This window comes from Thermobia domestica, chromosome 15 (genome assembly GCF_964235325.1).
Source record: "Thermobia domestica chromosome 15, izTheDome1.hap1.1, whole genome shotgun sequence".
Lineage (NCBI taxonomy): Eukaryota > Metazoa > Arthropoda > Insecta > Zygentoma > Lepismatidae > Thermobia > Thermobia domestica.
Window position 1 is genome coordinate 22002265 of NC_137468.1, and position 19204 is coordinate 22021468.

Genomic DNA, 19204 nt, shown 5'->3' on the forward strand with positions numbered 1-19204 from the left:
TTCTTTTCTCTTATCCGTAGTTCATTCTGTCTAAATACGATAAGAGTGAAAAGGAAATGGGATTGAGAACAAATGTCCATACTATACCACGTTCTTGTATTTGCAAACACACCACATGTGATTGTGTTTACAGAGCATTCTACACGTGCTCTTGTTTATAAACAATCACATGTACCTTACGATGCAGTACTACAAGTTACAACGGAGACATCAGGGACACCTGCAATTAAATGACGACGAGGGAACAGAAGCTCGGCCGCCTCTAGTTTGTTTTGGAACTCTAGGCTTTTTTTTTCTCCGCTTAGCATGCTTACGAGCTCTGTCAGGATTCCTAACCTGAATCATTTAACTTGTTTTCGAGTTTTATGACTTTCAAACCCGAAGTCAAAAAAGTCACTCGAAGTCATCCTCTGTTGGGAAAATTTTACAATATATAGTGGAACATCGATAACTCGAAGCTGAAGGAAATACATACAAATTCGAATTATTAGTTTTTTGAGTAATTAAGAATTTTATAGTCATTAAGGTGGCCAGAACAAAAATTTGAGATACCGAGGTTCCGCGTTTCTCATGAAAAGTAATTATATAACCTCTATAACCCAAAGTTTTATTCATTCAATCTCTATAACTTGAAGTTTTATTCATTCAACCTCTATAACTCGAAGATTTCTTCATTCTAAATATTATAACTCGAAGTTTAATTCATTCAACTTCTATAAATCGAAGTTTTATTCATTTAACCTCTATAAGTAGAAGTTTTATTCATTTAACCTCTATAAGTCGAATTTTTATTCATTTAACCTCTATAAGTCGAAATTTTATTCATTTAACCTCTATAAGTCGAAGTTTAATTCATTCAACCTCTATAAGCCCAAGTTTAATTCATTCAACCTCTATAACTCGAAGTTTTATTCATTCAACCTCTATAAGTCGAAGTTTAATTCATTCAACTTCTATAAATCGAAGTTTTATTCATTTAACCTCTATAAGTCGAAGTTTTATTCATTTAACCTCTATAAGTCGAATTTTTATTCATTTAACCTCTATAAGTCGAAATTTTATTCATTTAACCTCTATAAGTCTAAGTTTAATTCATTCAACCTCTATAAGTCCAAGTTTAATTCATTCAACCTCTATAACTCGAAGTTTTATTCATTCAACCTCTATAAGTCGAAGTTTTATTCTTTCAACCTCTATAACTCCAAGTTGTGAAAGTTCTTTATATAAAATAAGATGATTAGTAAAAATAAAATACTAGATATGATTGAAACAAAATTACGGTACACATTAGCAACAATGGCAGAACTATCAACAATGCTCTATGAAACCGCAGAGCTATACCCAGACAACACGTACCTGTACGGCACATGTGCACTTTCCATGCATAAGCCGTACATGTGCACATGTTCATTTGTGTGGATGACACATACATACATAACCCGTGCTTAAGCCGTACATGTGAATTTGCGTGGATGAAGCACACATACAGAACCCGGGCAAGCGCACATGTGCATTTGCGTGGATGAAGCACACGCACATAACCCGTGATTAAGTCGTGCATGTGCACATATGCACTTGGATGGATGAAAGACACATTTATATAATCCATGCATAAGCCGTTATATGCACATGTGCATTTGTGTGGATGCTGCACACGTACATAACCCGTGATTAAGAAGTACAGGTGCACGTGTGCATTTGCATGGATGAAACACACATTTATATAATCCATGCATAAGCCGTTATATGCACAAGTGCATTTGTGTGGATGCTGCACACGTACATAACCCGTGATTAAGAAGTGCATGTGCACATGTGCACTTGCATGGATGAAGCACACATTTATATAACCCGTGCTTAAACGGTTTCGTGCATATGTGCATTTGCGTAGAATAGGCACACTTACATAAAAAGTGATTAAGAAGTGCACGTGCACATATGCATTAACATGGATGAAGCACACATTTACATAACCCGTGCTTAAGCCGTTATGTGCACATGTGCATTTGCGTAGATGAAACATGCACATAACCCGTGATTAAGAAGTCCACGTGCACATGTGCATTTGCATGAATGAAACACACATTTATATAACCCGTGCATAAGCCGTGATATGCACATGTGCATTTGCGTGGATGAAGCACACGCACATAACCCGTGACTAAGTCATGCATGTGCACATGTGCACTTGCATGGATGAAGCACACATTTATATAACCCGTGCTTAAACGGTTTCGTGCATATGTGCATTTGCGTAGAATAGATATACGTACATAAAAAGTGATTAAGAAGTGCACGTGCACATGTGCATTAACATGAATGAAGCACACATTTATACAACCCGTGCTTAAGCCGTTATGTGCACATGTGCATTTGCGTAGATGAAACATGCACATAACCCGTGATTAAGAAGTCCACGTGCACATGTGCATTTGCATGAATGAAACACACATTTATATAACCCGTGCATAAGCCGTGATATGCACATGTGCATTTGCGTGGATGAAGCACACGCACATAACCCGTGACTAAGTCATGCATGTGCACATGTGCACTTGCATGGATGAAGCACACATTTATATAACCCGTGCTTAAACGGTTTCGTGCATATGTGCATTTGCGTAGAATAGTCACACGTACATAAAAAGTGATTAAGAAGTGCACGTGTACAAGTGCATTAACATGGATGAAGCACACATTTATATAACCCGTAGCTAAGCCGTTATGTGCACATTTGCATTTGCGTAGATGAAGCACACGCACATAATCCGTAATTAAGAAGTGCACGTGCACATGTGCTTTAGCATGGATGAAAAACGCTTTTATATAATCCATCCGTAAGCCGTTATGTACACATGTGCATTTGCGTAGATGAGGCATACGTATATAACCAGTGATTAAGAAGTGCACTTGCACATGTGCATTATCATGGATGAAGCAAATATTTGTATATCTCGTGTTTAAGCCGTTATGTGCACATGTGCATTTGCGTGGATGAAGCACACGCACATAACCACTGATTAAGAAGTGTATGTGCACATAGGTATTCGCATGGATGAACCACACATTTACATAACCCGTACCTAAGCCGTTATGTGCACATGTGAATTTGCGTGGATGAAGCACACGCACATAACCAGTGATTAAGATGTGCATGTGCACATATGCATTCGCATGGATGAAGCACACATTTATAAAACCAGTGCTTAAGCCGTTATGTGCACATGTGCGTTTGCGTACATGAAGCACACGCATATAACCCGTGATTAAGAAGTGCACGTGCACATGTGCATTAGCATGGATGTAAAACGCATTAATATAACACGTGCTTAAGCCGTTATTTGCATATGTGCATTTGTGTGGATGAGGCACACGTACATAACCCGTGATTAAGAAGTGCTCGTGCACATGTGCATTAGCATGGAAGAAGCACACATTTATATAACCCGTATCTAAGACGTTATGTGCATTTGCGTGGATGCAGCGCACGTACATAAGCCGTGATAAAGAAGTGCACGTGCATACGTGCATTAGCATGGATGAAGCACACATTTATATAACACGTGCCTAAGCCGTTATGTGCACCTGTGCATTTGCGTAGATGAAGCACACGCACATAATCCGTGACTAAGAAGTTCTCGTGCACATGTGTATTAGCATGGATGAAGCACACATTTATATAACCCGTGCTTAAACCGTTATGTGCACATATGCCTTGTGTGGATGATGCACACGCACATAACCCGTGATTAAGAAGTGAATGTGCACATGTGCATTAGCATGGATGAAGCACACATTTATATAAGCTGTGCTTAAGCCGTTATGTACACATGTGCAGTTGCGTGGATGAAGCACACATTTAAATAAGCCGTGCTTAAGCCGTTGTGTGCACATGTGCATTTGCACAGCTACTGCACATGTGTATGACACATTCATAATACCGTGCAAGTGTATTTAGTTTCATTCTCCTAATATTTACAACATTAAATATGACTATAGTATTTTTAATTGAAAGTTCAATTTTTTAAAAAAAATATTATATTACTCATTCTAAATAAAAAATATAATGTAACCTGCATTTTTCGAAGGCTTAAGTACATTCGAATATATATTCAATCAGATAATTCTACACGCTATAAATAGGCTCTCTCAGTAGCATAAAGAATGTGCAGTGTTCGCTTTGATGTAATAAATGACGTGAGATCCGAATAGACATGTGTCTGATTATATACATACAAAAAGATATGTAAATATAATAATCTTACTAAGATTATTATTGTTTGCAAGTAAAATATTACTTTTCTCTATTCGTTACTAATTTAATTTTTATTTCGAATCGCGCATGCGCACTGGTTGGAGCTGTGTATTAGCCATGCGCGCTCATTTGTGTGGTCGGGTACGAGCTGTGGTGTGGTGGTGCTTGTTCCATGTGATTGAAGGCGAAGAATTCAACATTATATTATAATCAGGTGAGTGATGAAATTAATTTTAGTGTGAATTTGTAAAATTTAATAAAGTACCAGTTTAAATAATAAAACAGGCGTTAATGTTGCCGTATACACACGCATCCTGTTCTTCACAAGCAGTATTTACTATAACTCGACAAGTTTCAAACCAAGATGCGCAGATCGCTGCGGAGCACTTCGTATTCCGCCATCCTCCCCACTACTCTTCCATCCACTTGTATGGCTTTGAAAGTTCCAGTGATACTAACTCAACAACCTTATGTTACAACAAATATCACCTGCTAAAATGTTTAAAGTCCGAATCTTACTTTTTTTAGTAGGTAAGCAACCTCACGGTAGAGGTCTGCACGAGCTCGGGCCTTGGGCCGGGTCCGGGCCGTAAATTTTTAAATAAACAATCATATTTCTCGGGACCTTTTCGGGCATAATACAACGATATTTTCTGGAGAACTTTTAACGCACACCTAAATTTGTAACTTAAGACGCCCACACTTAAAATCACTGTGCAATTGAGAGAAAAGCTGTGTAATAGAGAAAAAAAACTGAAAGTAACAGAAATAAATATGCTTAGCTTGTCTGAGTGAAAATACTGCTTCTTACACTGAATTAAAGGAACAAGAGCATTGGGAACAACGTGTCTTGGTTTTTTCTTCAAAACAATGTCAGTTTATATTAAATGAGAATTTATATCATGACTTTTTATATATATATAGAGAATTCATAGTTAACTAAATGTAAAGGATAACCTTTATTTCCTTGTTGTCTCTGAATCATGAAAGCTTTTAAACTTCAAAATTAAACATCTAATTGTTGCAAATAAAAAATACAATTTTGCCTTAATTGTTAAGTTTTTGTAATTCGGGCTTATTTCGGGCTCATTTGATTATCACATAGGGTCGGGCCTAAATGCTAAAACATATTTCTTACTCGGGTCGGGCCTCATATTATTAATTCACGGGCCGGGCCCGTGCAGACTATCTCATGGATACACCGTAAGCAGTGACGCTTTCCGACAGGGCGATCCCTTCACGCCTTCTGAAAGGAAAATTTCTCTTTTTGTTATTATTTTTTCATTGGTACGAACTGGCACAGTCAATATACAGCATTTACACTCAAATGTCGTAGAGGGGGCCGCGGTGGCTCAGTGGTAGAGCGTTCACCTCTGGTGCTTAGGGTCCCGGGTTCGATCCCAGCCCCCGCCAAGTGAACTTTGTGGTGGACAAACACCGTGTGCGTGGGTTTTCTCGGGGTTCTCCCGTTTCCTCCCACTTTCTTCATTCCACGATTTCATTCATTATTCATCATCACCGTCTCCTTTAGCCTAACCGGCATAACCGTGGGACGTAAAACACAAAGATTTCATTTTTTCAAATGTCGTAGAAAATCCTCAGACCATTCCTCTCTTTGCAGATTGCAACACTGCAAAACATCATCGTCGCGGAGAAGGGAGTGGGGTAATGTAGGATTAGGTGCGCAACAGCTAGGCTGCAGCGTTCTGTTTACAAACTTTTTTTACTTTTTTAATAGTTGACATTTTATGTTTTTAGAGGGGACAGATGAATAGAATAGAATAGAATAGAACATTTTTATTGTCGTTAAACAACATTTGTTGCAATAGATAACGTCAAGAGAGTATACAAAATATATACATTGAATATATAGCTAGTATTTCGGGTACTGATATTTTCCAATACATGAGACAGCTATGGATATACATTGAAGGCACTGTCATGATTTGCATCTCTTTAAAGAAAGGTCTGCAAGAGTCATTATCACGTAGTCCCTTTAACATGAAATAAATTATGCATACATAACCCTACATTTGAAAGGAGGTAGTGTTCCAACGGCAGAACCTCCGAAATAATTTACAATCACAAGCAAGGTATGCTAGTATCATTACCATATCCAGAATGGGAATTAGGGGTAATAGTTAAAATAGAACCTGATAGTATGCATATATTTTTCTTGAGCCATCTTTTAAGAAAGGTATAAAGGCATTACTCGAGCAAACGGTTCTACCAAATTTACACGCATTTATTGCATTTTCCGGTTTCTTTTTGCAGAGCATGCACTAAATGAGGAGCTAGTGCATAAACCACGAACCAACTTGTCTAGGTGGCCACTAAAAAGCACGAATGCTATCTAACCGAATCAGGGCAGGAGCGCAGCAGGAGGCCCGAGCGGAGCAAAGGGGTGCGTCCGTAGGGAGCAGGCGGGTCAGCAACACGGGCATACGCATAAACGAGGATGGTGGAAACATACATTAAATATCTGCAATAATTTTTACCTTCAAAAGCACTTATATAATAGTAGTAATTCTTAACTTCAAAATGGCTTCACTGCTTTCCCGCGTACAAATGGTCTGCTGCGAGGAGAAATTCGCAGAAATTCTGCTCTGAATTTTTACTTTTCTACACTTCGCACAGTCGATTGTAGGTTTCAACGTACCATGACGCTTGAAAAACTATAATACGACGCTCTTTATCACACAATTCTTCGTAATAAAATCGTATGCTTACATTACATCTATCGCAGTCGTCCATTGCTAACACGAACGGAACATTCCCACCGTTTATATTCACCTTCTTTGCATTCTTGTATTCTTCCGCTTCAGTAAATAGTTACATGTAGAATACGTTCACTACCATTGAAAATGTATTTCAATATGATAATCCACTGACAGAAATTACTTATATTTACACCCTGCTTCTTTCACGAAAAGTATTTCACATCGTATTTTACTTATAAATTTTGTTTTCGGTAGAGCCGTCTGCTCGAGTGAACCGATACAAGCATTTGAAGACCTTACTCCAACATGCAATATTTAAAAAGAATATCTGAATATAGCTCGAATTGATTCAGGATATGGCTTAACGGCAACTCTTTACTGTAGGTCACACATATAACATCTCCACTGTGACTTACTTCACAAAATATAACTCTGCGAGGCAGGGTTGGCTGGTTTAAACCACCTGTTAAAAAAAAAAAAACTGGTTTAACCCCCCCCCCCCGAAAAAAAGGAACGAAAAATGTTTAAATCGTGTGAACTTCATGGTGACGCGTTTCCACATATCAAACCATCCGCATTACGTTTATCTACTTTTCACCTTTTAATCGAGGGGTCCCGTGTTCAATTCTCGGTCGAACCCATCTTTCAAGTGTAAACCAAGTAGCAATTCGAGGTGTCTCTTTAAGCGAAAGTCTTCTCCGTGATAACGTTGGTATTTAATAAGGAATTTAAGCCTAAACATACGAAATGAAACCAAATTATATATTTCTACTGGTTTTATAAAGAAGTCAAGGTTGCTTAAACATATTGATAGAAATTGGCAAAATTTATCAACTGCCTACGTAGCTTCCAACATCAACTTGGATTTCACTTTGTTTTAATTTTATTGAATATCTACATACCCATTTTTTAATTTAATACCTCAGTTTTAGCGTAGTGATCATGATACGTTGACCTTCAAATTTTACACACAAATACATTTTAATATCAGGATTTTCCCAATGGCTAATGCGGAAGTTTCCCGATTTATATATATAATTCTGTATAATGTTTTTACTTGTGTAACTGTTTGTCTTTTAGTCCTTCTGAAATGACTCTTGATAATTATAGCTATTAACAAGCAGGCCTATGTAAAGATCAGTACAACGTATTTTTTATCAAGAGTCCTTCGAGAGTGAGTCGGCAATCACATTTGTGACCAATTAGCCCCGGTTTCGTGTCCAAATGAACAATTTCTCTTGGATGTAAGCCGAGAAGCGGTTTGGATTCCGCTTTAAGCTTATGTGACCCCTTCCAGCATAACCTTGTTGCAAAATAACACCAAGGCGAAACAAATTAATTTCTGTCCATATCTAATATAAATAGGCCTACATAGAGTAAATTATTTAAACAAAACAAAACCTGGTTTAAACAAACAAACAAAAAAAAAACGGGTTTAAACCAAAAACCTGTTTTTTGGTTTTTTTTTTCAATAAAAACCATGGTTTTTGCCAACCCTGCTGCGAGGGAAGGGTGTTAGAAGACTTATGGTAACTCTTTACTTTAGTAGTAGGGCGGGTTAGAAGTCCCGCAGGGCTTGTTATGTTCTGTTCTCGAAATTAGTAGAAGAAATAGTAGTAGTAATAGTAGGGCGAATTAGACGCGACTGAAGTCACTCTGTGACCCGAAGTAAATTTTCTTCTTACAGGGCTCATTGTCGTCTACCTTGGCATTTATGTTAACCCAATTTCAGCAATCTTCAATACAGAGGGGCAGTGGGAGGGGGGGGGGAATCGGAGCATAAACTTCTCTGTACGCTGTATGCGAAATAGTTTTTCTTTATCTGTTCCGTATAAAAATTGCGTGAAGTATTATACTCTCGTAAATACAGCAAATATCATCTCATTAGTAAGGTACCATTCAGACGGGATTGCATACCAAAATTCTTGTTAGGGTTTCTCTTTCTCACTTTTGATGTTCTTATTTTAGGATTTAAGTTTACTAATGCATGTATAATTTCATATATATCAAGATAGTCATATGTACATTTTTTCTAGCATCTGCAAAGAAATTATATCCTGAGTGTTCGGAGGAGCAAATCAGGGAAGCGATAAGCGATTGGCTGCACCACGCCAAAACAAGAAGGTCACAAAGGTACGTATCACCTCTGGTATTTGGTTTTCATGTATTCGTAAGCCTTTATTTTAACATTTACATACAATTTTGCAGCAGTTTTCAAAATAAGAACGTTTAACAAGTGGTCTCCAAACTTTAAATTCTCACTATGATCTACATCAGAAGTCGGCAGCAGGGCAGACATTTTTGCATACTTCGGACCTAGCGGGCAAGAAGGTGCGGACCTGTGCATTTACCTTGAAGTATGTGGGAGTAGCTAACGGAGTGTAAAATGTGTTTCTCTCGTAGGTAATTTATAAGCAGTTAAAAAAATCCTTTGACGTAGTCATTCTTTCAACTTTATTCTCTATAATTTATACGCACCTATTCTCAACGTGTATATTAACGCTCTCCAGCGGCGTTCTCATTTCCAAAGGGGACACTAGAACAAAACTGGGCCATTCTGGGGGGTTTGAGATTTCATGACCTTTAAAACTTTTTTCTTATTGTGCGAAAACGATTATGTATTTTACAGCGATACATTCCTATTATAATTAATCTGTACCCATTTTACCAACACTGATCAGAGGCGCAATAATTAAGCATATAGCTTAGATGTAATTAAAAGAAAGAACGCTGTTATTGACAGGACATGTTGTCATGGGAAAAGACTATGACAAAAAACTATCAGTTTGTTATTGACAAGATTATTAGTTGTTATGGGAAAGATCATTACTGAGTTATACACACGAAATTGGAAGATATGTACAAAAGCTATGGTTGCTGTTGATATTTCATGTACGTATAAAACAGAAGAATAAATCGACGATATCTGGACACAATTAATGTTTATGGTTAGTAATTAGTAGTTGATATATTTATTATAATAACGTAGTGATTTAAAGGTACATAAACGAATCAAGGCTAAAGCGAAGTGTTTTTATAATATATTTCGTTTTATCTGGTGCCGAAGACACGGGACTATACTATACTATTTAGTTCCGAAGAATAGTAAGAACTGAGTTTATGTGTATACGTATTTTATGAGTTTCACTACTTTAAGAAGTGGGAAGAGAATCCAAAGAATTAGCAATATGCAGGATTCCGAGATTGAAGAAGTACCCAGTATTTCAAATGAAACCATATCTGGAAATGCCGTAACTCTGTCTGAACATTCCTATTCTAATCTTATTGATATGTTTAGTCAACTACTAGATGAAAAGCTAGAACAGAAATTTGATCAACAACAAAAATTGTACGATGAAAAGCTAGATGAAAAGCTAGATAAAAAGTTAGAACAGAAATTTGATCAACAACAAAAACTGAACGATGAAAAGCTAGAACAGATACTAGTGCAGCATAAATCACTTGCAGATAAAGTACAAGGTGTGCAAGAGAATTTTGACCGCTTGCAACACAATTTGAAAGAAAATTTGCAAGTATTAGCTGATGAAGTTACCATCAAAATTACAAATGATATGACACGAGAAGTTGATACCAGGTTTCAACAATTTAGTAACAAATGGCAAGATAGACAGGATCAACTAACTCTAGAAACCGAGTCGATAAAGAAAGTCGTTGAAACCATGGAATCGACGACAGCCCAACAAAAAAGTCAGATAGCGAATATTACTGCCCAGGTCAATTCACATAGCATACTGATATCCAACATACAAGAGGAAATCAGATCGTTACAAGAGAGGGAATGTGACTACAATAATCCTATGTATAAGGAGGCTTTGGGTACTCCCAACCAACAGGAAACATTGCATCATCAACATGAAACATTGCATCTTCAACAGGAAGCATTGCATCACTGCCCGAAAACTCCATTAATAGAAACTGACGGGATATCTTCTTCTAAGAGTTCTACTGATGATGGTTTAGTTGTGGAAAACCACAGAAGGCGATTCCAAAGTCCAGATCGCAAAAGGAGAAAGGAGATAAATAAGTGCGAAAGGGTTCCAGACCATTATCAACGCCAACAAAAACATAACTATAGCAAAATAAATGTTAAGGTCAGTGAAATTAAGGCCATGACTAAATTCAGCGGTAAGTGTGACGAAACCGCAAGCTCGTTTTTAGAAAAATTTGAAGCAGAGTGTGAAATTATGGGTGTAGATCAATCTAAATTTATGAAGTTGTTACCACATCTGTTACTTCCTCCTTGTTCCTTGTGGTTTAAGGCTATTCGCGACCATATAAAATCCTACGAAGAATTTAAACGGGCCTTGTTGGCTAATTACGAAAATGATTTCTTGTTAGCTAACCGTGATGCGATGGTGCGAACTCGACACTATTCACCTCGGGTCGATAAATCTCTTACGGATTTTACAATCAATGCATATAATGAACTTAAACTCGTCAATCCGTTTCAGCCCGAATCCAGAATAATCGCTTCCGTACGCATTTTATTGCCGTATAAATTACAACAAATTCTGTTGTCAGCTCAATGCGTAAACTTCAATCATCTCATAATTTTAGTTCAAAACTTTGAGAATCAATTCCCGAATCCTAATGGGAGTAATCGTAATCCATCGAATCCGATTGCCGTCAGAAACTTGAATATAACTAATGAAAATACCGAAAATCTTCGCAGCGATGAGAGATCACGTGACAATACTGGCATTGGAGTTAGCGAGAGATCTGTTATACGTACTGGAACTGGAGCCAATGGAAGATTCAATTCTAGCGGTAGAAATGGAACGAATTATAATAATCCGAGGAACAGTTGGACGAACGGGAGAAACTTTCGTGGAAGACGCAATTACAGTAACAATGTCATGCATACCGGTGTAACTCAAAACAGATGCAATTGGAGATCTCGAGATGGCAGGAACTGTCGGAATAGGACCGAAGTAATAAATGAAACAGGAAATGGATCAAGAGAAAATAACCAAGATTGTGGTGTTCAATGTACTTTAATTGACTCGTTTATTAATCATAATTTAAACTAAAACCCGCTGTTAACTAAATTAAACTTGGATAACAATTCTTAATTTATTCTCTCAGATGTTATGAGTTGTGTTATGAATACTTCATTTGGACTTTATATTTGAGCAACATGTTATGATGTGATTAATTTATCTTATCTTTGTATTAACTTTGAATGTTATGTTTACCTTTATTTTACTTTACATGTTCAAAAGAAATTTGATTGTGTTAACTTGAAATCCATGACAGTGAACTTAAATTGAAGCTTTTAAATGTAATTATTACCTTCTGATCTTGTTGTTGACGTGTGATATGATGGCAATCTTAATTGTAAATAATGTTGTTTGTATATGAATGTTATCGCTCAATGTAAAAGAGGAACAATTAACTAGTAACTCTGTGTAAGTCATCAGTTACTTATAATTTTGAATAGACCCACAAATAATATTTTTTAATGAATCGACGCTTTATGATATGTGATTAGTAATAAAAGAAAAATGTTGTTATAAATGAATTGATATATATATGGAGAAAGAAGAGAAGAGAAAACTACTTATATTGATGTAATAATAATAATTAATAGGAGAGTTGATTTAGTAATAATTAGTACGAGGGCTATTCAAAAAGTGAATGTTTTGAAAATATACAGGGTTCTTTCCTTCACTATAATACTGTTACGGAATTCCCGTTCTGGGCGACATTCATACAGCGATACATTCCTATTATAATTAATCTGTACCCATTTTACCAACACTGATCAGAGGCGCAATAATTAAGCATATAGCTTAGATGTAATTAAAAGAAAGAACGCTGTTATTGACAGGACATGTTGTCATGGGAAAAGACTATGACAAAAAACTATCAGTTTGTTATTGACAAGATTATTAGTTGTTATGGGAAAGATCATTACTGAGTTATACACACGAAATTGGAAGATATGTACAAAAGCTATGGTTGCTGTTGATATTTCATGTACGTATAAAACAGAAGAATAAATCGACGATATCTGGACACAATTAATGTTTATGGTTAGTAATTAGTAGTTGATATATTTATTATAATAACGTAGTGATTTAAAGGTACATAAACGAATCAAGGCTAAAGCGAAGTGTTTTTATAATATATTTCGTTTTAATTTTACAAATTATTAGAAATTTTTAGACTTGTTTAGTAAGTTATATATGACACAAACTTTTTTCTTTTTTTAAAAGGTTAATATCGACGGAAAAGAGAGGAACATTTCATTTTTTTTTCGTCTTGTACAGTGTTCAACATAAATATCGCTACTCGACTACAGTCTTAAAATTTTATCTTATGCAACAGATTTGAAATCTATGTTCTGCAGGTTGCTACATAATCAATCTAACCTTAAACTAACGCCTGAAAGGCAGGTAACCAGCGAAATATTGATTTCAAATGCATAAAATAAAGTATTGTACTATTATAGAGTTGCGATATTTATGTGGAACACTGTACCACCTGATGATAAAAAGAAATTGACTCATTGATAGTAAAAGAAATATTTCTTAAAAATCTTACTAGTATTGTCCCGTTACTAGTATTGTTTAAATTCAAAATTTACATTATGTTAGTTAAAAAAAAACCTTTACGTCAGGATTGCAACGCTGAGTTAGGAAGGAGGATAATCCGATGTCCCGTCCTTGCACTATGCGATTTGCAGGCACCCAGACAGAGAATATGGATTTTGTCGATCGCTTATCTAGGATATAGGATGTTTTTTTCTTACACAAATTTGCCACGGTGTTTTTGCATATTTTGGGTTAAATGTTAAACAGTACTTAGTCTTCCAGTGTCTCAGTATCTAGTAACATGACTTGAAATATGAATATCTAAATAAATTTATTAATAATGCCATTGTACTTGATAGCATTAATATTTATAAACTTGTTTCACTGTGAGTCATATAAGTCAGGGGCGCACTGACAGGAAGTCCGTCGGATCTGAACCCCCATAACGTTTAATTTGTATGAAAATGAATATAATTTCAAGGGCTGATACGTAACTTATTTGCATTTCGTACTCTAAACCATCCTCGGCCGCTCGCAGAGAGGAATACAGAGTGCACTACTCTATATACTTCTGCCTATCTTGCATAACGTGGTAGAGATCAGCAGTTATATACAATTGATAATATGGAAAAGGCGACGTTTTTTATTGGTTGTTCATGCCTCAAAAATAAATCTTTTTTCAGCTTGTTTGCTTCTCAGAATATTGTTTCTTACTTTCAACCCACTTTCCCTAGCTTAGGTAACATGAAACTTCCATTTGTGCTAGATTTTTCTTCGTTATGCATTGCCTCACAGCTTTCGTCTTCATTTTGAACTTTTCAGAAGGCATTCGAAGTGTAATGTTTCGATCATCCATGGACATTCACCTCAATTTCTCTACCAAATTCACTTCTCATAGTTCTTACTGCATCCAGTCTTCAGTTTACTCTCATCCTTCACTGTCCGTACGAATGAGCACGGGGTGAACAAGCGTGCTCATACATTTACTCCTGTTGTAGTAACTCAGTTTTACGTGTACTTAAACCCACACTTGTCAATGTCATTCAAGGTCAGTGCATTTAGTATCATTTACTCATTAGATATTCTACCCCTGTTTTCAACACACGTTTGCACAGGATTGCCACCTGTTGATAAAAAGTTAGCCTCGTTTTCAAATTGCTAATTTAAATAATCTTACTGGAGTTGATTCAATACCCTAAGAAATCTTATTTCAGAGATGCTGATGGTGGTGATTTATTGAGCTTAAATGATAGTCTTTAGCTTTGTTTCTGGAGAAAATGGTATGGCATGTATAATTTGGATGCAGCATATTTAAATTCTTAATCTCAAACTATGCTAAGAATATTACTGTGATTTAGTTTAAATAATTGATTTAGTGTCTGCACTTACTGTATTACTTTTAAAACTTCTCTTTATAGGACGCAGAGGTCTGAGGCCAAGGAATTATCGAAGAAAGTAAATTAAAAGAAAAAAACTACAACCATCTTGTAGATTACTTTTTATATTTAATAAGAAATAAATGTATAGATATGTATAATCAGTTGTTATCAATGTTGTAATACCTACTATTTCCATAAAATTATAGCGGATTTTGGGTCATTTTAGGCCAGGAAATGCTTAGTTTTAAGTCATATTTGGCTTATTGGTCCCCATTACCCTTTAAGTCTTAACAGCTGGTTTTGGTACTTGACCTTTTTTCAACTATAGTTTTGCTGCCCATTCTCAATTAGAAACTCTTAAACATAGTTTTCTGTAGTAATCTAAATAAATTTGATTCATCTCTGAAAATAGGAACCCTTGAATGACTGAAGCAGGTATAGTAGGTATGACCAGACAGTAGATGCTTGCGAGGATTGCCCTCCAAAGTAGTTCAAAATGAACAGCAGAAAAGGGCGATGAAAATGCAAATTAAAAGTTCTTTTTTTTTCTGTGCAACATATCACCAGAATTGTGTATTATTTAAATATTATACACATTAAGCGTATCAGTATTGACTTTATCACATTTTAAGTATTTTTTTTTTCAAATTTTTTGATCATTTTCTTAATATGTTTAGGCTTTTTAAATATATTTTTAGGTAAGGTCTTCAACTTCCAGGCCCTAATGGTACGATACTCAATATGCTGCATAGCAAAATGAAAAGTCTATAATAATAGATGTGTTGGAACAAAGAAAAATATTGTTTAAATGCTCATGACAGTGGTTTGTTAATATATACTGATAAACAAAGTTTCGACAGAGTACCATATTGTCTCGTCTTCAGGTGACGAGAACATGCTGTAGCTGCCTTTTGAGGGGGGGATTGGAATCCAGAACTTTGAGATTACTGGCCTGGAACGTTAATGGTGCGGTAGAGTAGTGCACGAGTCGGTAATTTTGGGTAAGTATATAATTGCTTTTTCGTTACACGTAACTATAAGTTACTTTTCAAGAAGACGTTTACGATGTATTTGAACTGCGTAAGGCACCAAATATATACACTTTTTTTCGTTGCATCTCTAATATGCTTTTACATCACCTCTACACTACGAGGAAATCACCTGTGTTCTACATGAAAATCATCTGGGTACTGAGTGTAAATCACCTCTGTCCTACATGTAAAAAAACCTGGCTACTGCGTGTAAATCACCTCAGTCCTACATGTAAAAAAAACCTGGCTACTGCGTGTAAATCAACTGTGCGCCAGGTGTAAATCATTTGTGCAGGACGTGTGGACTGCACTTGTACTGTGCACGTGAAGATGTTGAATAGGACCTGTGACGCTTATGTGCATCACATGTACAGGCGTGCATTTATACAGATAATGCACATGTTGCATCCGTGCAATTGTACATGTACTACGTGTAAATCACTTCTGTCCTACATGTAAATCGAACACGTGCTACGTGTAAATCAACTGTGCGGAAGGTGTAAATCACTTTTGACGGACATGTGCACTGCACATGTACTGTGCACGTGAAGATGTTGAATAGGACCTGTGATGCTTATGTGCATCACATGTACAAGCGTGCATTTATACAGATGATGCACATGTTGCATCCGTGCAATTGGGTACATTTACTACGTGTAAATCACCTGTGTGCTACGTGTAAATCACCTCTGTCCTACATGTAAACCAAATACGTGCTACGTGTAAATCAACTGTGCGGAAGGTGTAAATTACTTGTGCAGGAGGTGTGCACTGCACATGTACTGTGCACGTGAAGATGTTGAATAGGACCTGTGACGCTTATGTGCATCACATGTACAAGCGTGCATTTATACAGATGATGCACATGTTGCATTCGTGCAATTGTACATTTACTATGTGTAAATCACCTGTGTGCTACGTGCAAATCACCTCTGTCCTACATGTAAATCGAATACGTGCTACGTGTAAATCAACCGTGCGGAAGGTGTAAATCACTTGTGCAGGACGTGTGCACTGCACATGTACTGTGCACGTGAAGATGTTGAATAGGACCTGTGACGCTTATGTGCATCACATGTACAGGCGTGCATTTATACAGATGATGCACATGTTGCATCCGTGCAATTGTACATGTACTACATGTAAATAACCTCTGTACTACATGTAAATCGAATACGTACTACGTGTAAATCAACTGTGCGGAAGGTGATAAATCACTTGTGCAGGACGTGTGCACTGCACATGTACTGTGCACGTGAAGATGTTGAATAGTTCTGTGTATTGGCCTGTAAAAGAAACGGAGAAGTGATATTAGTCGATTTTTATTACTAACACAAAAGAAAAATAGTATGAGGTTATAACTGTGTTAGCTTCAAAGTTGTTACATTTTCCGCTAATTAGCGCCAAAAACTTTCTCACCATACTCAAACTTTATAATATTATTTGCACTTATTCTGAAACATGGATATTAATTTTGAGTGCATAGTAAGTATTGTGAATCTGGTTTAGATGCCTATACTTTGCAACCTGAGATGATCAAAGTCAATTTGGTACAAATTATCTACATTCCAAGATCAAGTTTACGATTATGATACTTTATAAACTTCAAAATATATTAATTATTACTCTAACTTATAATTTCATGATTAATGATGTAGCCTTCTTTAGTCTTTAAAGTCACGAGTTGCTATTCTTATGCATTGTCATCATTCCTTGAAGAAAGAATGTTTCAATAATAAACTATCTGCTTAATGCAACGTTGACTTTTTCTATCCGTTAGTCTCAAGATGTCAAACTCTTCTGTTGTCTTAGTTTCTGACTTGATAACCAGCTAACTGCTCTTGATATTCTATTCTATTCCCTGTTTCATGAGTGATAGAGGAAGATCTATAAGACGATGAAAAAAGATTGATTGATTGAGAGTTTTACGTCCCGTTCAGCAGCGAGGCTATATGAGACGTGGACCTACCGATTAACGTGGAATCCGAACCACATGAGCTCCCGCCGGGAATCGAACTCGGGTCTCCCACGCCAAAGGCGCGTAAGCTAACCGACGATGGAAAAAGAAACTTTATTTCAATATTCGATAGTGGCTTCAGCACTCTCGCTAGAACATTAGCTCCACTCTTCCGTTTCACCAATTTGTGAGGGAAGGAACTCTCTTCGCCTTCGCTTTTTAGCAAGTCCTGTCTTTTTCCCTTGAGAGAACAAGAAGGGAAAATATATAATGCTGGAAATTTCGCTTTCTAAAAACGGGTTGGAAGCAGGTGTCAGTTACTTAAGTACATCAGAGACCAATGGTTATCGTAAAATGGAGTATTTACGTTACTAGCTTTCGTTCTGAACACCTCTCTTCCATGTTTAAGTCATGTCTTTATTTAAAGAATGCTATACCTCATCTATTTTTACTACTGAAAAGAAAATGGGGAAAAAGGTTTCAAAATATTTGTGTTGACTCAAAGGTTCATACATGTAGTTACTGTCTTTTACTCTCTGTCACGTTCTAGAGGGATATTTACTATCACTTTTATGTTTTTCAAAGATCATAATGCGTAGAATGCATAATTGAGAAGTTAAACTGAACTTTTTTAATTTGTACTCTTTTCATATTCGTAAATTTTGATATCCTAGTCAGGTCCTTGGAAGAAAGCAGATAAATTGTGCAAATAATTACATAGTCAAATTGGAGAAATCCGGGAGATCTTTTTATATTTTTCATATCAATTTAGCTATATCATTAGGATTTCTCCACAGACAGTATCACGGGCACCCCGTCATACACATCGGCCCTCTCGGAGAACAGAAAATTATCCTAAACGGGAAATAGGGGCAAGACAATGTGATACGACTATTTAATTATTGATGCAACTCAAACTAAGGTATTATTATTATGCCCTATTAATGTTGTGTTATATTGAGTTTCAAGTAATAATTTCTTAAAGACATTTCTAATTGGCTTGTGTTTCCGATTTCCACAGTGTTTGAGTTCGATGCATGTTTCAAGATGTAACTATCATTCAGGCTACACCCGACATGCATAATATTATTGATCTAAAATAACCTCAAAATTGTAACATGGAATCATAAGTGCATTCTTGTGTATATATTGTTCTTAACATTATAATGAATGTGTTTGGTATATTAATATATTTATATTTAGCAACGCAATGATCTATCTGATCTTCCGTTTATAAAGGTTTATATAAGAGGCTTGACATTATTGAATTCTGGTTACAATTTGTACTTTTGTTTCAATTACGAG

The 19204-nt window shown here is 36.3% G+C and overlaps 1 long non-coding RNA gene across 1 annotated transcript; it reads left to right on the forward strand.

The window, feature by feature from the left end:
* The first annotated feature begins 4330 nt into the window (after nt 1-4330).
* Nucleotides 4331-15044, forward strand: LOC145671829 (uncharacterized). The gene is made up of 3 exons (XR_014128536.1): nt 4331-4469; nt 9012-9108; nt 14951-15044. It is a non-coding gene; the product is annotated as an uncharacterized LOC145671829 (long non-coding RNA).
* The last annotated feature ends 4160 nt before the right edge of the window (nt 15045-19204 follow it).